This window comes from Delphinapterus leucas, chromosome 2, assembly GCF_059928025.1.
Source record: "Delphinapterus leucas isolate spDelLeu-1000000601 "Yukka" chromosome 2, BTC_Dleu_Yukka2, whole genome shotgun sequence".
NCBI classification, from domain to species: Eukaryota; Metazoa; Chordata; class Mammalia; order Artiodactyla; family Monodontidae; genus Delphinapterus; species Delphinapterus leucas.
The window spans coordinates 9,509,566-9,536,488 of NC_143130.1; the positions used below are offsets into that span (position 1 = coordinate 9,509,566).

General features: G+C 39.1%; 1 pseudogene; it reads right to left on the reverse strand.

Annotated features, from left to right (window-relative positions):
- Positions 1-6,442: 6,442 nt before the first annotated feature.
- LOC111177956 (DNA topoisomerase I, mitochondrial-like) overlaps positions 6,443-26,923 on the reverse strand; it is a 36,243-nt pseudogene continuing 15,762 nt past the window's right edge.

Below are 26,923 nucleotides of genomic sequence, written 5' to 3' on the forward strand. Positions count from 1 at the left end.
GTTTCCTTGTGAAAGCTGGGAAAGCAAAAACATTTTATATGTAGCAGGGGATTTGAAAAGTTGGAGGCTGACTTGCATAGCTGATGGAGACATGGTGGCCTGTCTGATGTCTTAGAAAGCGGGCGGAGAATTGCAAACTGGAATTTAAAATGTGTTCTTCATTTTAATGCCATTTATTAAATTTCAGAAAACAACACAAGATCCCACAAACCGAGTCAACTTTAGAATCGATCAACAAAATATATACTGACTGTATTTAATTCGTTTCTCACCCCAGGCTGACCCTCAGTAAGTCAAAACTACGGAAAATTCTAAGGTTTGTGATTTTTGCATCATGTCTCACTTGACATCTTTAAAGTGAAATTATTTTGAAAAACATAGTTTCAAATGAGAATAGGGTTAGCAGGTAAAGATGGCAAGTTTTAAGTGTAGCACTGATACTAAGAAAATCAGGTGTCCGGATCAGCCCAGTAAGACAGTGACCACAGTGCCCTTGCAGGGAAGATGCAGCCACTACCTGTGTGTGAGGATGGTCTAAGCAGTAGGGAGGAAGGTAAGCTTCCAGGCTTACGTGAAATATGTGTTACGTTATTGTGTGGAAGAGAATGAATTGCCCTGAGCATAACCCTATGAGCATAACTCATGTCATTTTGTTTTCAAAAATCATGGACATTTTGAAAGAAAAATCAACAAATTATTTACAGCTAAACAAGAGAGAGGTCTTGGCTAGAATCAATTAAAAAAGAGTGCAAATCAAACAAAAATGTTTCTAATGCTTGACGTTTGTTTGATGGCCAGTTTCAGAATTACCCTGAAAGACGATGCTTATGAAATAAGAGAAAACTAGGTAAAGTCCTGTTCTTCAGATATGAAAAATGTCTCCTTTTGATGAAAAGAGACAGCAAAGCTAAAGAAAAAAGTTACTCTCCTCTCACTACATTGCCAAATAATGCAGTTTCAAGCGCCCCCCAAACCCAACTGATTTGGTTGAGAGGTTTTAGGTTCTTAGCTAATGAATTCATATTATATTTTGGATGTTTTCACTATATTTATAATGATCTTATCTATGAAGATATGTTCATTGAAATGTTTATCATTTTTCTTTTTTTAAATTTTCACTAGAGTATAGTTGATTTACAATGTTGTGTTAGTTTCAGGTGTACAGCAAAGTGACTCAGCTATATGTATAGATATATCCACTCTTTTTTTTAAAATTAATTAATTAACTTATTTAGGCTGTTTTGGGTTTTTGTTACTGCATGCGGGTTTTCTCTAATTGTGGTGAGAAGAGGCTACTCTTAGTTGTAGTGCGCAGGGCTTCTCTTTGCAGTGGCTTCTCTTGTTGCGGAGCATGGGCTCTAGGTGCACGGGCTTCAGTAGTTGTGGCATGCAGGCTCAGTAGTTGTGGCTGGTGGGCTTTAGAGCACAGGCTCAGTAGTTGTGGTGCACGGGCTTAGTTGCTCCGTGGCATGTGGGATCTCCCTGGACCAGGGATTGAACCCGTGTCCCCTGCATTGGCAGGTGGATTCTTGACCACTGCGCCACCAGGGAAGTCCCCATATACTCACTCTTTTCTCTTTTTTAAAATTTTAACAAGAAGCATACGTATGGGAGTAATTTGTCAATCTGGTACTATTCGCTTGAAGAATGGACAGGTGTCTGCATGGCTAGGGAATAATCTACAAGTAGTTAAAAGCATGAGTCATTGTGCATTAAGGCCACGGAAACCCTGTCTTTGCCAGGGTTAATGAAAAAGTTTTTTAAACGGATAAATCCTGGCATATATGTTTGTTGACCCAGTGTTGGCTTGTTTGCCATATGTCTTCTTAAATCCATGCCCTAAATCAAGGCAAACCTACATACGTTTCAACTTCCCATGAAGATTGCTGTAGGGAAGATAAGGTTGGGTGAAAAAATTTGACCTTGGAGAATTATTAGAGACTCTTGATTTGATACATGTTAAAGTATCTGTGGTAAAATTTTAAAAAATATCTTTCATCAACGGAAAGACTGTGAATGAGTTTTTCCCAGACATTGTAATAGAATCTGATCAGTGTATGAGAGACCCTTACAGTGAAGCCCCCTATAGTCAGCCGTAAACACAAGTGACCTAAGAGACACAGTTAATGAGCCCCCTCAGCAGTAGCCTGAAACACCGTGGCACAAACCTTAAACGCCCTCAGGGTGACATAAATTATTGAGCCAGGAGGCCAGAGAGAATGCCTGTCTGAAGGCTTTTATCTTCCTTTTTGGGGGGAGGGGCTGAATTTTGTCCTCAGGTTCACCGGTAAGTGGTCCACAACCCCCCAGTCCCCACTCCAATATGTCCCTTGCCTAGCAGAATTTTGGGCAGCTGTTCTTAGTCATTATTCTGACTTTAAAAGTATCAGAAAATGCCATTCGTTTGCCTATTACATGAATCAGGGTCCTTACGACTTGTGATGTCAAAATGGGACCAAATCCATCTGGGCATTGATCTTGTTACTCAAGATTATCTTTATGTAATAAGGTATGATTTTCTGAAATTGCAAATGAGATCTGCATTGAAATGCATTGTCTTTTAGAAATGACATTTAAATAAATTTTTATTCAAATCAGCCATTGTTCACCCGTTATCTAATACAAGAATTTGTTTTGTATTTTGTCTTCTGAAGGTGAATAATGTGAAATGTTATTACTATGTAAGGGAGCCCTGTAATAAAACCCTGTGCCGCTTCCTTTAAAGAATAAATCAAAGTGTATTTACTGTCATTCGATCAACATTAAAAAAACTCATCTCCTGGCCCCAAGATTTTTTTGATCGGCATATCTGGAACCTGATTATAATTATGTCTTTCTCAGTTACCTACTTTCTTTCTTATACCCTCATAGCTAAGCTAACATCTACTTTTTTTTTTTTTTTTTGCGGTACGCGGGCCTCTCACTGTTGTGGCCTCTCCCGTTGCGGAGCACAGGCTCCGGACGCGCAGGCTCAGCTTAAACATTTAAGTTCTCAGTCTATTCAAGGTGGATATTTGCACATGATGGGTGTGAACTGGGACCCCTTTTCATTCTCCCCTGCGCTGGGATAGCTTATTTTGAGCGCTTGATTTGTTTAGCAACCTTCCTTTCCACACTAATGTGTGACGCTGACTCTGTCCATCAGATTTCCCTACGCGCATGGGTATGTTCCTGGGCTCCGTTCCTTTGGTCTCTGTGACTTCCGCTGCATCCATGTATACTGTTCTCTGTTGTCCTTGTCTGTTAAGGCCGTTCTGCCGATGTGAGAATCTAAAAGCATCCATCCTTCCATCTCTTAACTTGCAGCGGCTTGCCTTCTCCTGTGTTTGGTGATCTTCGTGACAACATCCTTGACTTTAATCTGTGGGAATTTATCACAAGCCCAACTTAGGGAAACAGCCCTCCAGCGGAGCCCGTCTCTGCTTCTGTTGGTAGTCAGAGAACCTGTGCAGGATGAGATTTTATTGTTTTTCTTTTTCTTTTTGATGTCACTTGCTAATATGATTCTACGTTGCTTTTGTTTGTTTGTCTTTGTAGTTGTTTTAGTATTTACAGTCACCCGTGTGTACTGAGAGCCTACAATGTACAAAGATAAATATAATAAGATATTATGTCTTGGGTGTGTTGGACATTTAAAATATGATAGGTACTTTCAAACGCGTGGTACACGCATTATCTCCTTTAATCCTTCTAACAACCAGATGAGATGACTGTGATCATTATCTGCAATTTATGGGTGAGGAAACGGAGGCTTTGAGAAGTTAGGTTTAACGGCCCAAGATCGTACCGCTCTGTGAAGTTGGCATCTACTTCAGAGCCGACGCTCCTAAGTACTATGTTGGGCTGCCCCAAAGGCAAACATGCATCACTAACACAGCCCCTGTGTCCTAATCTCAGCTCAATCTTATTAACTGTTCAAACGTGCTCATTGATATGACCATGTGTGACATTCTATATGACTAGTAAAAGCAGGAATTTCAATAAATGAAAACAGGAGTGTGACGTGCCCTGTTGGTTGCAGGAAATTTCTCTGATTCTTAAGAGCGTATATTTTAAGATATCCAGTCTTCCTCCACATAGCCAAGTATTTCTAAGGAAGCTGACCCCATCATCTGATCCAGTGGGTCTGGAGGAGTCTAAGGAGCCCAGTGGTCAGAAGGCTAACCCTTGCCAAGGGTTGGTATGAAAAAAAAAGGTGGCCAAAATCAGGCCAATGAACCACGGGAGAAAATCTTTCCGAGCATGAGAAGTTGTCCTTTCCTACGGACACAAGAGATATAAAGGTAAACTCCTTTCCGCCACTAGTTACTATTGTCTCCAGGTGATATGTTACAGCCGTTTGTGATCACAAGAGGAAACCAACTATAGGATGAAGCCAAAAGCAGAGATAGTGGAATACAGACTCAGTGGAAAGTACTCATCAGACCTTACTGGGTACCCTACCCCCCCTCTTTTTTCATTATGAGAAATAATACATTACCTTTTGATTGGTAAGCCAGAGTTTTACGATACTTGTTGCTAAATCCCTTATATCTGATGAATGGTGGAAGGAATTTTATACACGTATCGCTAAGTGAAAGAAACCAATCTGAAAAGTCTACATACTGAATGATAATAACTGTATGACATTCTGGAAGAGAAGAAAAAAAAAACTATGGAGACAGTTAAGAGATTAGAGGTTGCCAGAGTTTCGGGCGGGGGAGGGTATATAGGCAGAGCACAGAGGAATTTTAGGGCAATGAAAATACTCTGTATGATACTATAGTATGACTACATGTCCTTATACATTTATCCAAACCCAAAGAATGTACAACACAAGACTAAACTTTAAGGCAAAACTATGAATTAGAGTGATTATGATGTGTCGATGTTGGTTCACCAATTATAACAATTGTACCACTCTGCTGGAGGACGTTGATAATGGGAGAAACTATGCAAGTGCAGGAACAGGGGGCATATGGAAAACTCTATAACTTCTTAGCTTTGCTGTTAACCTATAACTGCTCTAAAAAATTGTCTTAAAAATATCTTTTCAGACTTCATAAAGTAAAATCTAAAAAAAGGAAAGACAGTAACAAAAGTTACTTAACTCTGGGAGTAGGGGTAAGAATGTTATTAAGGATGGGAATTTGGGAAGTTTTTTAAATTACTGGTAATATTTTATTAAGTTAATTAGTGTGCACACCAGTGGAGCAGCATCTCCTTGGAATTGAGACCCTTAGCACCATGTGTGCTATGGGTCTTATCCCCTCCTACTTTATTAAGAAATATATTATAGGGTCATCTCTTCTTTCTCCTAGATGATCAACATTTCCCTTATAAATGTCCTTGTCCTGTAGTTTGGGGTTGTGAAATATAGAGACTGTCTTATACACAAAATATTCATAGCACTTAACTTAGTGTGAAACTTACTAAAGATGCTGTATTAATTGTTTCTTCATTTTCTGTATTGTATGATGGTTTGACACCTTCAAAAGCTTTCTGGCCGAAAGACAAACCCATTTCTTAAAGATAACAACGTGCTGAGCTGGGAGCACATTTTTCATGTGCAAACCAACCAATCCGAGTCTATGGCCTCAACCACTCCCTTATCTATTTCTCACAAAACAAGCTCCAAGTCATCCCTGGGCCGGGTACCACCAGCGAGACACCATCCTATAGCCCAGGCTTTCCTGTAATTATCCAAACCTAAACTCTTTACTCTGATTTGTCTTGCTTTTCTCACAGAAATCCCAATAAAGGCTATGAGCTGGAATTTCCCCTTGTTCCTGTCTTCTCCCACCTGACCCAAACCTGGTGCTTCCCCTGTGGCCCTGCATCTCATGTGGTGGCTCTCTAGGACCTGTGTGTATAATCAACTCTTCCTTCTAAGCCTCATTCTTATTTCCTCCTGTGGCTGCCCTGACATTATCATACCATATCCAACATTTACATTCTTAGAACACATGTCAAATAAACATGTGTATAGTCTTGCATTGCCTAACAAATAAATCAAAATTCTTGATGCCTAAATGTCTACCTGTAGCTTCTACAGGGTTTCACTATTTTGTGTATTATGTACATAATATATAAATGTTTCTTTACCTTGTGCTCAAAATATGTTTTTTTAAGTGAGCTCAAAATTTTCACTAGTTTTTTAAATTGATGCTTAACTTTTCCCCACATTTGGGCAGACTTTTTAAACCTTCAAATATTACAAGGCTATTGGTTACAAAGAGCCAGCTTCTGTGTACAGGTCAAAGCACCTACACAGAGAAGTTGAGTTTCTCCATGGAAATTCATGGGTTTTGTCAAACTTGTTTGGAAACCAATAGATTGTAAAATCAGCTCGGGATTGCTTTTAGTTTGTCTGAGAAGCAACTGGTTAATCTAATGGATCCTGAATCAATGTCATTTTGTCGGAACAAAGGCCATGAAGGTGGGAGGAGAGGAGGAAGGGGCAAACTCTTTTCTTAAACTTTTGACTTAGATCAAGTGTTACAAAAATAATGATAAGGAATGAACAGCCACCTAGTTTACTTTACATTAGTATACATTTGGCAGAATTGTCTAATATGGGTCCTGGTCTGATTGAATTGCATCCAGGAGGCTCTTAACATCCTTCCACATAAAAATCACCGTCAAGCTGCCAGAGTGTCCCCACCGACTTGTTTGGCAGCATGGAAATCTGTGGCCTCAGACATGCACCAACAAGAGCGTGGGCTCCCTGAGTTTGCAGGGACCTGATGTGTGCCTTCTGAGACAGCTCTTTTTTTTTTTTTTTTTGTACAAAATTCCCCGATCTGCTTAAATGGTGAAAAAAAATAAGTTCCAACGAGGCACAGAGATGCTCATTTAGAATTCAAAGTCTTCGCCTGCCATGTCGAGAGCCCTCTGTGTCTTGTTGTAGATCTTCTCCACGGGCACCCCAAACCTCTTACACCAGGCGACACTGATCCGGGGGTCCAGGTAGTTGAGCTTGGACGTGCCCAGGGCCACCTGCTTGCTCTCCTCCTTGTCTGTGGCCTGCAAGCTCAGTCTCCCCAGCTGCTCCTCCAGTTTCTCCAGCAGCCGTCCCCTCTTCTCCAGGAAGCTCTTGGACCTGCTGTCCCCTCTGGATTTGTGGTCGGCCCTTGCCTTCTTCAGCTGTGCCTTGGCCTCGGCCACCTGCTTCTTCTTCGCCTCCATCTTCTACCGAAGAGTCTGCATCGACATCGACTCTTGGGAGTCGCCCGCTGATGGTTGCAGAGAACGGCAACGGCCCGATTTGCTCGGTTGTAAGACAGAATCTTAGCGGCTACGCTGTCTTCAACTCTGGTCAGCGCTCTCAGCTGGCCCTGCAGGGTGAGGCTGCCGTTGCAGGTCCGGAACACCTTGGCCGTCAGGCCATCCAACAGGTCCCGCAGGTGCTTGTTCAGACTGGCGGTGGTCAGTCCGTCAAAGAGCTCATCCCCAGGGCCTTTGTTCTCCATGAACAGCTACAGATTCTCGTACACCGGCTTCTCCACCCGCACTCTGTTGTAGCAGCGGATCGAGTCCTGTCCCAGGAAGTCCAATTCCACGACGTACGGGCAGCCACCGGCCTCTGGGTGCAGCTGGATGTGTTCCACGCGGAGGGAGCAGTCGCCCACCGTGTCAGCCGCGTCGCCCTCCTCCGTCTCGTGCCCGGCTCGCAGCGCCAGCTTGTCGATGAAATAAAGGGCCACAGCGCGTCGTCTCGCCTTCATTTCTCGGGACTTCCAGTCGGCCCGGTACTGAGAACGGATCTCGCCCAGACTCCTTTCAAGCGCCGAGCCACTTCATACTTCTCCCAGTCTCTCTCCCGCTTCGGCTTGGAGCTGGGGTTCAGCATGGTGTACTTGATGGAGTTCTGCACATTCTCTGTCCACGCGGCCAGCCACGTGACCGTGCGGTCGCACCGCACCTCCTTCCACCGGTGACCTACTGGAGGCTCGGGTACTTCGGAGTCCCTGCTGCAGTTGATGGTCACGTCCTCCGGCAGGACCCTCCTCTTCAGCATCCCCATCTTGGGGTGGTCGCCGCGGCCCCGGAACAACCCAGGGGGCTCGGTCTTGAAATTGCTGATCTTCTCTCGGTGCTCGTCTAAGATACAGCTCTTTGACAGAGTCAGCCCAGTGCATTTTCCATGCGGGAAAAGTGTCGTTATACCATAGGAAACACGGTGAAAATATCTGAAGTTAGGGGTTCTGTGGGATCTGAGGATTGATTCTAAACTCTAAGTTCCTAAATACACACAGTAGAGGGCCACGGTAGAGTTTTCAGGAGTGGCAAGGGAAACGCAGCTTTCATTTCTGTGTGATATTGAAGCATTTATTGTATCAACTAGTATCAAACAAGCACAAAAGCTCAAACCTGTATCGAGTACCATGCTTCCAAAGAATGGCCAAAAAACATGGAGCGTACTAAAGAGCTTACCTAACTTCCACGACCAATAATTTAAAAACTAAAAATCTGAAACTTTCAGTGCCTATAAGGCTTTGTTTAAGAACGGGATGAGGGATTCTGAGAAAGCGTCGGAGGAGACTGTACACCTTTCCTTTTCGCATTCCCACGCCTGCCTTTACTGCAAACCATGGCTAGCAGCCACGCTGAGCCCCAAGCACAGACCAGCTCTGCTTTCACCCAGAGATTCCAGTCCAGGACCCAGGGGACAGGAGGGGAAGCTACATGCAGCTCAGGTTTGTACACTGAAGCCAAATAATTGGTGAGTTTGGCCAAGATTCAAGTTCATTCTGAAGCATTAAATCGAAGTGTTACAGGCTTGGTTCCAACATTTAGAACAGCCCAAGTAGTGAATTGCCAATCAGTTACCTTCCTCTCCCTGTAATCAATCTAATCTAGGTGACAGAAGCGAAGAAGTGCCAGGACCTGGCCTGAATGGCAAAAAATAAGCCAAAGAATTAGAACAGTAAATCTCATTGTTAACAACCCTTCTGAGTAAGGAGGAGGTATTGAAGAAGGAAAGGAATTAATCCAACAAAGAAGACACGTGGAGGAGAAAGGAAATACCCATTTCAGTGCAAAATTAGAGAATAAGAGCAGGAATAGGAAAAAAGGGGGGGGAGTCTTAACACACCCCAAAAAGTTGGTCTAGATTGTAAGAGACATCTGATAGAGGGCTCTGAACTTGGGGGAAAAAAAAATGAACGGAGCAAGAGAAAACAGAAGAGACAAGAAACAAATTGGGGCAAAGGTGCATTCCCACAGGACACCGCAAGTGGAAGCTGGCAGGAAGAGATCTCGAACAAAGGTGGTAGGTCCTGGCTGGGATGAGGTCTGTGGTAGGGGAGAGGAAAAACTCTGAGAGCCAGAGACATGAACTCTTTGGTTTTTAAGCATCGAAAACAATGAAGTTATTACTTGGAGGAAAAAAATAATTTGTTAAATAGATCAATAGCTCTCAGTTCACCAGAGATAACACTGAACTACATCAAGGGGAAATAAATGTAAATTACACTTTCCAGATCAAGATAATTTTGATGAACAGAATTACAGTCTCTAGCACATCACACACAGACTTAGGAGAATATTCAATGAAATCTGAAAATTTTTATACATAAATGGCAGATGTGAGGAAACTCGAATGCACTTTCTTTTTGCAAAACATAGATTGGACTGTCTTGATTATAGCGACACCAGCCTCCATTTAGTGCCTGCCAAGGAAGACTCCTTCATGGAAGAAAGTTTACTCTGCTGACACATGATGCAAAATGGGTTTTGGTCTAAGAGACAGAGAGGGATGGCTGCAGGTACCTGGGGAGGTGGAAAGGGGGTGATGACCTTCACTAATGAAAACGATGCAAAGACACAACACTATACCATTCAAGCTGCCCAAAGCAAAGACGAGTGACAATACTCAGTGAAAGCCAGTAACACACAAGCACACGACATACTACATGTTATTGCTCCAGGTGGAACATGACACTGTTAAACCTTTATGAGAAAACAAACATCAAATCAGTTCTTTTCCCTTTTCTCCATGTGGAAGTCCATATTATCATTCATGAAGGCTGCAACTTTTTTTTTTTTCTGACAGATTCTTCTACTCTCTTTCTAGAAAAGAACTGAACTCAGGGAACTGTACAGCCTTCTCCACAGATTCTAAATACTCCTGACTCCGTAGATTATCTTCCAGCAGCTGTGAGGAACGTAAAGCTTTTCCTAGAATATGGGGGAGGGAGGAATCCTGAAGCATACTCTAGGCAGTTTTTCCGCAGCTCTCATGTGATTTTTAAGAGCCAGCCGGTCTGGAAAATGTTGAATTTGTTTGTAGGAAAGGTAAACACTGCCAAAGTCAACAAGTTCCTTCCTTAGGGGGCTGTAGAGAAAATTGGTCTACAGATTAAGACAGTTCAGACAACTTAGGCTGGAGTAGAAGTGAACCCCCTCGGCACGCAGGTCTTACCCCAGAACTGTATTAGAAGGCTGATAAATCTCTGTTGGAGTAATTACAAACTGTGTACTCGAGAGGTAAAGGAAATTAAAATTGATCTTGTCTATAAATATCTTAGACAAAGTGAGTGTTTTAAATGAATAAGTAGGCCAAGAGGCTTAGTGAATTGGGTTAAATGGTTCAGCCACACTGGCTAGATTGCTTGTTCTGGGTGTCTTAACTGTGATTAGACCAATATAAAATGGTTTCATAGGTGATTGGTTACAAGTCAACAAAAATGCTCTGATTAAAATGGAACAGCTAAACATTTTCTGCATGTCCTGTAATTAGGGCTGCTGGATAAAAAGAAGGACACAGCTTCATTTGAATTTCAAATAAACAACAAATAATGTTTTTAGTATAAGCACGCCCTAAATATTGCTTGAGACATACTTGTACAAAAAGAATTATTCACTGTTTATCCAAAATTCAAATATAACTGTACATTCTCTGTTTTTATTTGCTAAATCTGGCAAATTTACCTGTAATACCTATAAAATAGGGTATGTGTTTTCTATACTCCCACTCCCAAATGCACACTGAATTCATATTTGAATAAGTTTAGCCAATACCTATGTACAGAACCATAAAGATTAAGTATTATTTATGAGATGAAAATCCAGGCAAGGTTTTCTAAGAAGTTAATTATAAGAGTTACTTTAGGGAATTGAATTTCCTGAGTTTTCTTCTAGATTGTGCTTTATAACTATCTGGGGAGTTTTAAAAATCCAGGAGGCAGCTCAGACCGATTAAACCAGAACCTCTGGGTGGGATGCAGGCATCTGTACTTTTAAAAAACTCCACAGTGAATTATTGCTGCCAAGGTGAGAATCACTGCTCTAGACTGATTGGTACGACCTGCCAACCTGTGATCGCAAAGATAAAAGATGAAAAGGGAGCTGACTTCTCCAGGCTGTCATTCAGGGTAGCACAAGTTTGGCTGCCTTTGCCCCTGCCTGCTTTGAAATTTATAAGAACATTCACATTCAGCTATGAATGGAAGATAAATGAAGGACTGAGAAATAGTGAAGATGAGAAGGTTTTTGAAAATCTACATCTTCATGTGGTACATATATACACAATGAAATATTACTCAGCCATCAAAAAGAATGAAATAATGCCAAGTGCGGCAACATGGATGGACGTAGAGATTATCCTACTAAGTGAAGTAAGTCAGAAAGAGAAAGACAAATACCGTATGATGTCACTTATATGTAGAATCTAAAATATGACACAAATGAACTTATCTATGAAACAGAAACAGACTCACAGACATAGAGAACAGACTTGTGGTTGCCAAGGGGGAGGGGGTGTGGTGGAGGAAAGGATTGGGAATTTGGGATGAGCAGATGCAAACTAGTATATACAGGATGGATAAACGACAAGGTCCTAATGTATAGCACCAGGAACTATATTCAATATCCTGCAATAAACCATAACAGAAAAGAATATGAAAAAGCATATATATATATATATATATATATATATATATATACACATAACTGAGTCACTTTGCTGTACAGCAGAAATTAACACAACATTGTAAATCAACTATACTTCAATAAAATTTTTTTTAAAAGAAAAAAAAAGAAAAGTCTACATCTTCAAATATAGTAGCCTATGAACTTTCTCAGGCTGGGTTTTATGGACACAACTGTTAAGCAAAGTTAAACACCCATAAATCTCTGCTCTTATCGGGGGATTAAAACTATATGGAGACATATATATTTACAGGGCGCAGAGAGAAGTCACAAAGTATATATTTCAAGTACATATTTCCCCATTGTCTTCTTTTTTTTCTGCCAAAACATTACCTATCAGTGTCAGCTATAGAATTCTGAAAAATTACCAAAAGACCCAACCAAGTTCACTACCTTTAATTCAAATGATGGGCTCCAACTCCAGTGTGCTCTTAAATTACTAAATGCTGCAAAGATCACTAAGGTTAGTTTTTCTCTGTAATTGTAACTGACAATGTATTGCCTGAAGATGAACATGGAGCGTTCTTTCTGTTTTTGTCCTGGAAGTTGACTGATGAGCCTGATGCAGTGCTGCATGCTTTCAAGCCTTCCTTGTCAGAAAGCCTGAAGAACTGTTATATAATTAAAACCCCAATCCTAGCACTTACAAAGAGAGTTCCAAAGCCAGCCTCCATATCTTATCACATACCACTGGCTCCACAGTGCATTGTGACACAGAGTATATTTACTTTCAACACCGACAACCTTCCCTTTGCTCTCCTCCGGTACCCTAAACTCTCCTGGATTTAAGAATCCCATGTATACTTTGCAACAAGTTGTTTTTGTAATTTCAACCCTGAAAGGGATAAAGAGTTAACTACATCTTTCATTAATAATGTAGGACTGAGAGCCTCTAGATTTGTGCTGATAGAGTTTTTAGTTCTCCTGACACGAGAAGAGATAAAGACCAGAAATCATAAAATTATTTCATGTTTTACTTCATCTCCAGCCCACTGTGAACACTAAGATCTGTCTACACTTAAATGCAAACTGTTTTCCTTTGATGCGATTGTGCCTTAGATATTAAGGGGCACATCTTGGTTAAGTGAAAAGAGAACTGAGCTGTCACCAGGTTCATCCCCCAATGTCTGTGATCACTCTGATTCTGTTCCCCATCCTGTTCTCTTCCTCTTCTGTATGTCCTTAACCAAGTCTTTAATCACCTCCTAGGTGTGTATTACCCTCAAATACGTATTTCCATCTCTAAATTCTCTTTAAGTTACAATTTCATTTTTCCTGTGGTCCATGGAATATACCTCAGGTCTGTAGACTCGAAATCTTGAAGAAGCTTATTTAACACATCACGCTTCACATAATCAACAAGTTCACTCTCCCATTCTTCTTTCACAAAAGCTTACATATGCATCCTTTCATATACATATTCCTACTGCCAACTCCCTGTATCAGGCTCCATTAGCTCATAACCAAACTATTACTGTAACTTCCTAATTGGGCTCCCTTTATCTACCCCATATGGAGTCCTGATAATGACACTCCCAAGGACAAAGGATTTAAAAATTTTAGAATATTCTCATTTTCCACTGACTAAAGAGCTCCATGCTCAAGATGCAGAAATGAGAGTCTGGGAATAACAGTGGAGAGGGATCCTAGCAAATACTTTGGAATCTCAGTGGGAATGGTGGAAGTTTATATCCTAGGAGTGTGGAACAGCCAGGGCTTGATTTAGCCATCAAAAACTGCAACCTAGGACTTCCCTGGTGGCGCAGTGGTTGAGAGTCCGCCTGCCGATGCAGGGGACACAGGTTCGTGCCCCGGTCCGGGAGGATCCCACATGCCGCAGAGCGGCTGGGCCTGTGAGCCATGGCCGCTGAGCCTGCGTGTCCGGAGCCTGTGCTCCACAACAGGAGAGGCCACAACAGTGAGAGGCCCGCGTACCGCAAAAAAAAAAAAACAACAAAAAAACCTGCAACCTATCCTTGAGTAAATCCAATTCCTGATCTGATTAATGTCATCTGACCCTACTGTATGGTTCTAGGACAGGTTAGAGTAAACCTACTTGGAAAAAAATACAGTAACCTCCAGAACCCACACAATGGCTGTCATTTAATTAAAAATCTACTAGACATCCCAGGAATCATGGCCAAGAGAAAACACTAGAAATAAACTCTCATTTAGCCAAGTTATTAAAGTTATCAAAGTTGGACTTTAAAACGGCTATATTGAATATTTTTTTCAAAAACGATTGACAGAGTAGAACGTTTTACTAGAGAATTGGAATCCATTAGAGAATAAGTAAAAATTCTAGAGTTGACAACGTGATAGAGTGAAATTTAGACTTTGATAGATGCGCTTAATGAGGAGATTGATATAGAACATGAGAGGATTAGTGACTCATCCAGAGAAAAATGATGAAAACACAGCCTGAAGCATAGAGACCAAAGCAAAAGAGAGAATAATACAGAAATGAGCATATGTGTTGGTGTATCTCTGGACAAGCCTCCCTCTCGATATAACATCTATTTATATATTTATCTATCTATATCTATATTTATATGACATGGATAAAAACTATAATCTACATAATTAAAGGCTCAGAAGAATAGAGAGGGAATAAAGGAAAAAATATTTGAAGAGAATAAATTTCCAAAATCTGACCAAAAAAATCAAGATACAGATCTTAGAAAAGCTGTGGACCTCAAGCAGGATAACCACACAACACCCCCCCCCCAAAAAAAAACCCCACAACTAGTCACAGCATAGAAAAATTACTGAAAATCAGAGAGAAAAGAAAATAGTAAAAAACATTCAAAGAAAAATGCTATCTTTAAAGGAGCAATAATGACATACAGCTGATGTCTCAATAGAATATGAAATCAAGAAGACAATGGAATATCTTTAATGAAATAAAAAGGAAAGCTACTGCCAAACTAGAATTCTATATCTAGAAAAAAAATCTTCAAAAAAATTAAAGATATTTGAATACATACAAAAACAGAGAATTTGTTGCCAGTACACTGAAACTAAAAAAAAAAAAAAAGTTTTTCTTCAAGCAGAAGGAAAATGATCCCAGGTAGCAGCAAAACAAAAATGCAGGAAGAAATTTCACACAACAGAATGTATCTCAGTGATTGGAATGTAGTATAATGATTGAATTTTATGACCAAATAGAAGAGGATGGCTCTTCATTTTGAGGGGCCCAGTACCAGCCTCCTTAGTAAGTGCTATGTCTTTATGGGCAGGAACTTTTCTTCTTTCTTGTATCATTAGTGACTAAAATGGTGACTAGCATATAGTAAGCACTCAAGAAATATTTGGTAATTGAATGACTAAATCAATAGTCTCTACAACTTTGCACCACATTTGAAAACCTTGGGCAATAATCAACGTGACTTTTGCTACCCAGATACAAGGAAATGATGGACTGAGGTGAAAATCTATGCTTATTTGAGGGGGAAAGGAAGAAGGGAGGAAGGGAAGAGAGAGAAACTCACATAATAGTTTGGAACTAACACTGAGAAAGAGAAGGGTAATGCTCAGCCCTTTTGTACCCTCCAGTCTTGATTTGTTGGAAGGAAAATTTTATAGCTGTGGTGCAGAAAAGGCAGTCAGGTTTCCCTTTGGAAATATTTAGCCATTTAGCGTTTGTGGATCAATACTTTTTGAAAGGTCATAGTAACAATTTTAAGAGCAGCACAGTAAGGCTAATAATGCCCACAATGAAATTTTATCATCAAGAAAAGGAATGAAGGCTAGTGCCTATGTTAGCAGATTTGTAATCAGTGAGACTCACTCTGTTATCCCGTGAAGCTGGAATGGAATGGCTGTGGTTGTAAGTGGATAATGTGACTCCCTGCCACCGTCACCTCAGGGTGCCAACAGCACGGCACGGCTATTATCATTCCAGGGTGGTCATGAGCTCCGCTATTCTCTTCCGCAAGTTTGGGGAAAGATATATTGTTGTTACAACAGGGTAATAGTAGACAGTATTACACAGGCAGGCAGAGAAAAAGGAAACAGACTTAGATCTTTAGAAAACTAACCACAGCCTCAGTTATAAGTTTCCAAAATAAGTGGTTGGCAAGTAAGAGCCTAAAACTGTCAGATCTCTCATTTAGTTGGGCCTTGCATTCTTGTCCTGGTGTTTGGATAACAAGAAAGAATATGTGTTGATAGATTACATGTTACAGAATTGGGCAGAAAATAACCCCCTAACAAGTGCAACTCCCTTTAAACCACTGAAGTTTCAGACAGTTGGTTCTCATTGTCTAAATAATGCATCAACTCCATGCATAAACAGCAAATACCAAACTGCTGCTAATATGCATGGTTTAAATTTGGATTATTTGAGGAGTCCACACTAGTCTAGCATAAACTGAGCTCAAGGGGTGATAAATTCTTTCTTTCAAATTCTGTCATTTGCTCTATATTTCTGTAAACAAATTTTGGAAAGTACACACACACACACACACACACACACACACACACACACAATATCCTGTATAAAATCCCTACCTAGGATCTTCCTCATTAGTAACTGGCATGCTTTCATAATTCTTTCTCAACCAGTGAGCTTGGTAAATTAGTCATTTGAGACTCACTTCTGTCCTTGTTTGTCACGTTTACGTCACAAGGGTGTTGGAAGGATTAATTAGTTAACATGCAAAATTCTTTGAAGATGAAAAGTGCTGTGAAATTGCTAAGTGGTGCTCACATTCCTTCATAGGACATATGTTTCCTTTTATATTTGTAAAAATTCATCCACCTCCTGTTAACACTTTTTGCTAGGATTATGTACTCAGATTGCTTTTTAGAAAATTGACTAGCCTTAGCTTTTCCTCCTCGAGGCTCGAAATATTTATTTACCTACAGCCTCATTTCTCTTCTCTGTTTTTTCCTACTAAGTATTATTTTTTTTCTTACTGAGAGGTCCTAATATTATTTATGAAATCCTGTTTCCTAGTTATTTTTCCTACTTACATTTTTTTGTATTCATTGGAACAGTGGACTGGTATTCCTAAAGATCACTAACGAGAAAAGGAAAAGTCACTATTCCTAACTTTTCGAGGCTTAAGCCATGAGAATCATTAGTTTGGTTCAAATGTTATAGTCCAAAGGGCAGGCAAGTCTATCTGTGAAACTCACTGAGCAAGAAAGAAGAAATTGCTTTTTTTCTCAAGACCTAAATTTTCATCAAAAGGAATTATTTAAAATGTCTTTTATGAAACTGGAATATATATTCAAGGAAATCTGATGAAGTGCCCCCCGCTCCCAACTTCTGACCCTGGATGCAGATGAGGGTACCTGCAGCTCACGAGCTGAGGCTCTGGATGCCAGAAGAGGTGTTCCTCTAGCAGATTAAAAGGCTCATTTCCAGTAAGCACCTAAATGTAGAGATATTCACCTAGAGTTATCACAATTATTTTAACTACCTAGATCTGTAAAACAGAGGTGATCATCTAGGATAAGCTCCTGAGATTTTCTTCACAGCTCTGACTATGAAGAACCCAGCCATTATTTTTCCACTACTTTTTTGACACTTTCTATTTTGATTATAAAGCGGGACCTTGAGATGTTTAAATGTATCAGCTTTTTAAAAGAGGTGTTCTTCATATTACTCCTAAAGGATATTCTCCCCAAGAGACTATGGTACTGACCAATATCTTTTTCATAAACAAAGGTAACAAAACACAGCTACATACAAATGCTTTTCACTTTGTGTAATGAACTTAATTCTGCTAATATTTAAGCACATTAAAATCATATATTTCTTATGCTTCCTGTCTCAGATAGACAACCAATGAAATATCCACAAAATAAAATGGGAAATGACCTTGGTACAATATATTTACGATTATTGTATGTAACATATATATATATCCTTAATTATAATACTATTATAAGAAAGCATATTTCACAAGAAATTTTATTTCCTTTTCTTTTTTTGATAAACAAAAAGTTATACATAATTAATATATACAATTTGATGAGTTTGGAGATAAATAAACACCCATGGACCCATCACCACAATCTATGCCATAAAACCTATCCATCACCTCCTGAAGTCTCCTCAAATCCTCTTACTTCTCCTCCTCCCTTTTCCTCCTTTTTCTCCTCCTCCTCTTTCTTCTACCATAATTATTAATACTATTAGTATTTTGTGATTAAAGCACACAACATAAGATCTACCCACAGTAAATTTTTAAATGTACAATGCAGTATTGTTAACTAAAGACCCTACGCTGTACAAATCTCTAGGACTTATTCATCTGGTATAAATGAAATTTTGTACTCTTTGACTAATATTTCCCCATTTTCCTCTCCCCTCTGGCAATCACCATACCACACTCTGCTTCCATGGATTTGACAATTTTAGATTCATCATGTAAGTGGTATCACATAGTCTTTGTATTTCTGTGTCTGGCTTATTTCATTCAGCATTATATCCTCCAGGTTCATCCGTGTCATTGGAAATGACAGAATTTCCTTCTTTTTTAAGGTTAAATTACATTTTATGGTATGTACATGAAAAAACATTTTCTTTTCCCACTCATTCATCAATGGACATTTAGGTTGCTTCCATGCCTTGGCTAATGTGAACAATTCATCAATGAACGTGGGAATGTATATTTCTCGTCGAGATCCTGATGTCAATTCCTTTGGACATACTCTCAGAAATGGTATTGCTGGATCACATGATGGTTCTGCTTTTAGTTCGTTGAGGAACCTCCCTACCATTTTCCATAGCAGCTGTGCCACTTTACCTTCCTATCAACAGTGCACAAGGGTTCCCTCGCCAACATTTTTAATATTTTTTCTTTAATAAAAGCCAACCTAAAATGTATAAGACAATATCTCATTGTGGTTTGAGTTTGCATTCCCTGATGATTGGTAATGTTGAGTGCCTTTTCATATATCTGTTTTTATATGGCTTCTTTGGAGAAATGTCTATGTTCTTTTGTCCATTTTTTAATTGGGTTATTTGCTTTCTTACTATTACATTGTATGAGTTTCTTATCAGATATATGGTTTGCAGATACTTTCTTCCAATCTGTACATTGCCTTGCTGTTGCTGTTTTTGATTGTTTCCTTGGCTGTGCAAAAGCTTTTTATTTTTATTTAGTCTCTCTTGTCAATTTTTGCTTTTGTTGATGTGCTTTTGATGTCATATTCAAGAAATTATTGCCAAGGCTACTGTTCACAATCTTTTCCCCTATGTTTTCTTCTAGGAGCTTGATGAGATGCCCTTACAGATCAGTCAGGAAATGATGGGCTACAGAAAGTACAATTCCAGGACCATGACTATCCATATAGGAAAGATAAAATTATACCCTAACCTTGCAATGTACAAAAAGGTCAATCCCAGGTGGAATAAAGGTCTTGTAAGCAAGCTCATAGAAATTCAGAAGAAAATAGAGATTATCTTTATGACCTTAGTGTAAGAAGAGATTTCTCATACAAGACAGAAAAAAGTGCAAATCATAGGGAAAAGATTAACAAATTCAACTATTTTAAAATTAGAAATGGTCAAATATCAAAAGACATAAAAAATTAATGGATAAATTATAGCATGGTCAGGTACATTTGCAAAGTTTAAAAGTAAGAGGTAATTAAAATCCAAAATATATGAAGAATTAATAAATAGAAGGCAAACGAGACATGCAAATAGGCAAATTCACAGATGAAAAAATCCAACGGCCAATAAACCTAGGAAGAGAGATTCTCAGTAATAATCAGAAAAGTGCAAAATAAAAGAACATAAGAAACATTTCAGATTCAACAGACTGGCAAAAAATTAAAAAGTTTGAGTACACCAAGTGTAGGTAAAGATAAGAAGCAATTAGAAAATCTTTACAGCACTAATGGGGTTATAAACTGTTTTAACTATTCAGGGGAGATATTTGGCGTTATCTATTAAAGCCGAAGGAGGATGCCCCAAGACCCATCAATCTTATTTCTAGGTATAAATGCTATAAAGATTCCTGTCTTTGTGGGAAAGGAGGCACGCACTAAAAGACTTGGGGCAGTATTTTTATAGTTAAATTCTAAGTACAAACTAAATGCTAATCAGAAAAATGAGAATAAATAAACACGTTGTGTGTATAGACACATGATGGGATAGTTATATAATAAAATAAATTTGTTACAGTTAACATGCATTAGAAATCCCAAAGACCCATTGATGGGGAAAAGCAAGATTTACCAAAATACATACAGTATGATGCGATTATACAAAGCTAAAAATATGTAATATATTGCTTAGGGATTTATACATATAGAGTAAAACTGTACACACTTCTTGAGACTAACAAATAACGAAAAAATGTATAGTGTTTACCTCTAATGAGCAGTGAGGGAAATGTGATCAAAAAACAGTTTATCCATGACTTCAGTGGTATTTATGAGGTTTTACTTCTTAAATGGGGTGATGTATACATGAATATTTGTTCCATTATGCTCAATAGCTGAAAAAATCTGAATGCCTGAAAGTTTTTTATGAAAGAAATAAAGGAAATAAAACATAATCAACTGGTTTTTTATTTAGTCTCAATATTTATTTATTTATTTATTTATTTGAATTATACATATATGTGTATTCTTTTTAAATTGGGGTACTGTTGTTTTGCAATGTTGTGTTAATTTCTGCTGTACAGCAAAGTGAATCAGCTATATGTATACATATATCCCCTCTTTTTTGGATTTACTTCCCATTTAGGTCACCACAGAGCACTGAGTCAAGTTCCCTGTGCTATACAGCAGGTTCTCATTAGTTATCTATTTTAAACATATTAGTGTATATATGTCAATCCCAATCTCCCAATTCTTCCTACCCCCCTTCCCCACTTGGTGTCCATACGTTTGTTCTCTATATCTGTGTCTCTATTTCTGCCTTGCAAACTGGTTCATCCGTACCATTTTTCTAGATTCCACATATATGCGTTAATATACAATATTTTTTTTCTCTTTCTGACTTACTTCACTCTGTATGACACTCTCTAGGTCCATCCATGTCTCTAAAAATGACCCAATTTCATTCCTTTTTGTGGCCAAGTAATATTCCATTGTATATATGCACCACATCTTCTTTATCCATTCATCTGTCAATGGACACTTAGGTTCCTTCCATGTCCTGGCTATTGTAAATAGTGCTGCAATGATGGGGTGCATGTGTCTTTTTGAATTATGGTTTTCTCAGGGTATATGCCCAGGAGTGGGATTGCTGGATCATATGGTAGCTATATTTTTAGTTTTTTTTTTTTTTAAGTTATTTTTAGCATTCAGGATTTCTTTTTTAAATTGTATTTATTTATTTATTTTTGGCTGTGTTGGGTCTTTGTTTCTGTGCGAGGGCTTTCTCTAGTTGCAGCGAGCAGGGGCCACTCTTCATCGCGGTGCACGGGCCTCTCACTGTCGCAGCCTCTCTTGTTGCAGAGCACAAGCTCCACACGTGCAGGCTCAGTAGTTGTGGCTCATGGGCCTAGTTGCTTCGCGGCATGTGGCATCTTCCCAGACCAGGGCTCGAACCCGTGTCCCCTGCATTGGCAGGCAGACTCTCAACCACTGCACCATCAGGGGAGCCCTATTTTTAGTTTTTTAAGAAAGTTCCATACTGTTCTCCAAAGTGGCTGTATCAATTTACATTCCCACCAATAGTGCAAGGGGGTTCCCTTGTCTCCACACCCTCTCTAGCATTTATTGTTTGTAGATTTTTTGATGACGGCCATTCTGACTGGTGTGAGGTGATACCTCATTGTAGTTTTGATTTGCATTTCTCTAATGATTAGTGATGTTGAGCATCCTTTCATGTGTTTGTTAGCAATCTGTATACCTTCTTTGGAGAAATGTCTGTTTAGGTCTTCCACCCATTTTTGGACTGGGTTGTTTGTTTTTTTGATATTGAGCTGCCTCAGCTATTTGTATATTTTAGAGATCAATCCCTTCTCTTTTGCCTCATTTGCAAATATTTTCTCCCATTCGGAGGGCTGTCTCTTCATCTTCTTTATGATTTCCTTTGCTTTGCAAAAGCTTTTAAGTTTCATTAAGCCCCATTTGTTTATTTTTGTTTTTATTTTCATTACTCTAGGAGGTGGGTCAAAAAAGATCTTGCTGTGATTTATGTCAAAGAGTGTTCTGCCTGTGTTTTCCTCTAAGAGTTTGATAGTGTCTGGTCTTACATTTAGGTCTTTAAAAGATTTTTAGTTTATTTTTGTGTATGGTGTTAGGGAGTGTTCTAATTTCATTCTTTTACGTGTAGCTGTCCAGTTTTTCCAGCACCATTTGCTGAAGAGACTGTCTTTCTCCATTGTATATTCTTGCCTACTTTGTCATAGATTAGTCAACTGTTTTTTTTAAAGACATTTTAATTCTAAGAAGAAAATAGTAGCCATGAAATATAATCATAGCTTATAAGGATGGATGTTTGCCTCAGCCTTGAACAATATCTACAGTCATAATTGTAAACACTGGATGTTAATGTAAGCAAAATTTTCAATATAATATGCTTTTCTTGGTAAGATGGGGGAATGGACATAATTTTGTAGCAAAGAGTTTGTATAGATAAGCCAAATCATCTTCTTTCATAATGTCAACCTAAAACAGAATATCAAAACTTGACATTTATTGAGGAATACTGAGGTACAAGAAGAATCAGATAAAAGTGAAGATGGTTGCTTCTGGGAAGCAAGATACAGGGGTTTGAAGGGGTAGACAGAAGACTGCTGTTTTGAAAGATAAGCTTTGGAGGACTGTTTGAGTTTTAAACAATTTTTAAATATGTGTTTTAAAATATGAGTTTTAAAATATATGTATATTTTTCAATAAAAATAAATTGTAATTAAAAAATTAAGGCTCCGTACAGAACAGAATCTGTAACCTCAGTTGAAGCTACACCTAACATTGACCTATATGTGTGGTTTGAGCCCCTTCTGTTCTCTGGCATTCTTCTGTTTATTCATGCACAGTTATCCAGAAAACTAATATTACATCTGTCATTTGAACTCTTGGCTACAAAATCCCCAAACATCAAAACAATTAAAAAAAAAACTATAATTCTCACTCCCTGAGAAATCCAAACCAAAGAGTATGTATGATACATATATACATTTAAAAAATGGAGTCCATAACTGTGACTGCTCACGTTACCAGCCATTTGTGGAAAAGCAAAAGATGGAGATGCAACAAATGATTAGGTAATCTTGTTTCCTGCAGGATGTATTCTCAAGTGGGTTTATACAGCCTGTCTTGTTTTGAATGAGTCAAGAAAGGGAGTCACTCAGCACTGCTACCCAGGGAAATCTATCCTGTGTCAGCAACAGAGCACCTGTGGTGATACCATCACTCGTACGGAGCAGAGGGACTAAGAAATAGAAACCACTGGGGAGAAAAAGAGAGACGGGGAAACAAGTTTCTGAAAAGGCATCCTTTGACACTAGCACACCATGTCATTTCCCAGGATTAAAAAGACTTCAACTCTATAAGGAAACTATTTTTTCCAAATCCAAATTCTCTGCCATTTCACCTGCATTAAAGACGATCATGGCACAATGGGGATTTAAGGAAAAGTCAGCAAGACCGCTAATTCCAAAAAATACTTTGTCGGGGTGTAAAGCAAGATGAGAAAATGATTCATACTGTAAAAATCAAGAAAATATTTTTATTCTATTCATCTGCATGTGAATAGGTAAATATAGTGAGCTGCAATGCGAAAACAGTATGGTACTAAATCATCATTTTTACCAAATTCTGCTTCTTCTATCCACACACTCCTGGTTAATGTTTGTTTCACGTCCCTTTCTTCCTCCTCTTCCCGCCCTCACTCTTCCCATCACCTGCTACTCTCCAGACACTTCTGCTTTTCGTCTGCTCTTTGAAGAAGCCAAGTTTGCTCCTTCCTTGGGGCTTTTAAACTCATTGTCCTTTCCACTCAAAATGTTCTTCCAGATCCAGATCCAGATCGTCATGCTCCTGGCTCCTTCTTGAGCTTAAATGTGTCCACAAAAACCCCTTCCCTGACCACCCAATCTAAAGTAAACAGTGTTACTCCCTGTCACATAATCCAATTTTAATTCTCTGGATAGCACTTTCCAGTATCTAATTTTATACGTAAAGATTTACTTATCAGTTTACTAACCTATACACATATACACACAGAGAGAGAGAGAGAGACAGAGACAGAGAGAGAGAAAGAGCAAGAGAGAAAGAGGAACCCAAACTCTATGAAAGCCAAGGTTCTGCTTGTCTTGTCTTCTGCTCTATCTTCAAAATCTAGATTAGTCTCTGTTCTGTATTTTTTTTTTTTTTTTGGCTGTGTTGGGTCTTCGTTGCTGTGCACAGGCTTTCTCTAGTTGCGTCAAGCGGGGGGCTACACTTCATTGCTGTGCATGGGTTTCTCATTGCGGTGGCTTCTCTTGTTGTGGAGCACGGGATCTAGGTGCGCGGGCTTCAGTAGGTGGCACACGGGCTCAGTAGTTGTGGCTCGCGGGCTCTAGAGCACAGGCTCAGTAGTTGTGGTGCACGGGCTTAGTTGCTCCATGGCAGGTGGGATTTTCCCAGACCAGGCCTTGAACCCATGTCCCCTGCACTGGCAGGCAGATTCTTAACCACTGCACCACCGGGGAAGTCCCCCCTGTTCTGTATTGAGTGCTTGATAAATATTTATATTTTTCTGACAGGACATTTTATTTAAGGATATCTTTAATTACTAGCATCAGCTAAGACTAATAACATTGATTCCGATGTCTTCGAAAAGTTAACACGGCAATGACAGGGGTTAATGAGTATAGGGATGGTAAAGGTATTTCCCTTATGTTCATATCTGAGTTGACTATATCATACAACATAAGAGATAAATACGTATCATCTTTCTATTCAGGTGCTTTGTAACACAAGATTTGATTTAACCCGTGAGTTGTATATAACCTCTCTCTAAACATAATGTCAATAGACAAATCAATACATACGTAGGATATTGTATTTGCATATCCTAACCTATCTACTTTTCTTGACAATTCTGGGTCTGCCCCAGAGTCCCCGGGGTGGCTCACGAGCAAAGGGGATTTGTTGGGTGGTATGAGTGAGGCTGGATTCAGTTGCAAATTGTTTTCTCTCCTTGAAGATGTGAATTAGCTGAGGTGTGAAGTCATCCTCATACTTTGGCACATGACTGAGGTGCTTGGTTGGAGGATTTCTAAAACAAATAAGCAGAGAATTAAACTGTGGGACAGCTTGCAGTGCAGCTGGAAATAGCAGTCTCTGATGAGCTTGTTGCACCAACAACCAAAATTAAATAATGCTCTGAAAAGCCACCCTGCCTCAAGTGCTCCATTGCACTTGTTCCTCTGACATACCCTGCTTAGGTCAGGAGCCAAGGACAGACACGACTCTTATGAATACTGCCCTTCAAGACTGACATGCAGCCAAACTGAAAACCACATGCCTACTTGGAAAGGAAATCAAGAGGCAGCCTGAAACGTGTTACATGAGAATCTTATTTATTTGATCATATATAAATGAAAGTCCAACCATTTCAGTCTCGAAATTGTCTTGGGTCACAAGGAGTGGTGCTATGAATGGACCTAGTAGGAATGAAGTGAAGTTTTGTGTGTTGACACAAGATCAACAACTATATTGCAAATATCTCAAGAGGGTGTGTAGAAGCCAAGACTTAATAAGCTACTAACCAAAATGAGTTTTGCCTCTTAATGCTTTATAGATTTTTATAGCCATGAATGCTTTATAAATCTCAGAATGGGCCCATGTATCTGTAAAGGAGATATTTCCTTATTTTCTATGAGGTGAACATCTTTCTTCAACAAAGGACCCTTAGAAAACCTCTCTGTTCTTGATAACTTCATTTAGAAACAACCCACCAAGAGGTACAGATGGTGAGGATGCAAGATTCACAGACATTCACTACCCCTGGTGTCAAAAGTAGTGAATACAGAAAATGCAGCATCCGTGACATTTTAAAAAGAATATCACCTTTTACTTATGACCATTTCTGAGTGTTATCGAAGTAAGAAAAGCCCTCTTGGTACTAACATAATATTGTAATTGGGTGAGTTGCATTTTTTAAGCTATAAAACTTGTAATAATTATACAATAGCACCTTTTCATTGAAACTCATTTTCTTACTTCTAACATTCAAAAATGGGTTCTCATTTTACAAAGTATCACCACTGTTTTCCTGACACCTTCTTCAACATCTTTTCCTGGAATATGGGCCAGACTGTCTTTCCTCTAAGTAAGGAAAAAGTGGTTACAATTTTTCCACCGAATTCTGGCCTGGGAGGGGTGGAGAGGTCCATTCAGCAAGTATCTACTAATGATTCTCTGTGTTCCAATGTGTTTTTAGGCATTAAACACTATGACTAGGCACTGGGCTGTATCGACTCTACACCAAGGTTATACTCAGGGTCACAAACTTGATTGGGGCTAGGTATTTCTATTCCCAGAATATAAGTTGTATTTCTTCCAGTACAGCATAAATTTGAACCCAAATATAAGTGGACAATAGTTAACAAAATGAGGTGAGTGACAAAATAAAAAGTTCTCAATAAGGCTCTACAATCATAATAATGTATCAGAAATATTAAAATGTGTTTCCACATGAAAAATTAGTATGGAAGCAAGAGTGAGAACATTGTAGGACATTCCTTGAATCCACAATCCTTTTAAGTTATTGACAAGTTTAAATATAAGTAAAAACCTAAAAATTTATTAAATGACTTATTTCCAATTATTTTCACAGAGCATTGTTTGAATTATTATAAGTTTGAAGCTTATTAAATACAAACAAATGTCAATTTTACAGCCTATATAAATGCACCATCTTCTTCTGAAATAAAAAAATTCACAGTAATTCTTTGTCACAGACTTTGTTTCTGAGCCGATGGTGAATGCTGGCCAGGAAGATGGATCAAAGTGAGTGAAGATACTGGTGAAGTACAGGGCAGGTAGACAAGGGTCTCCTGTTGTCCAGAAACACCTGCAAATGTCTAAAATGCACTGGTCC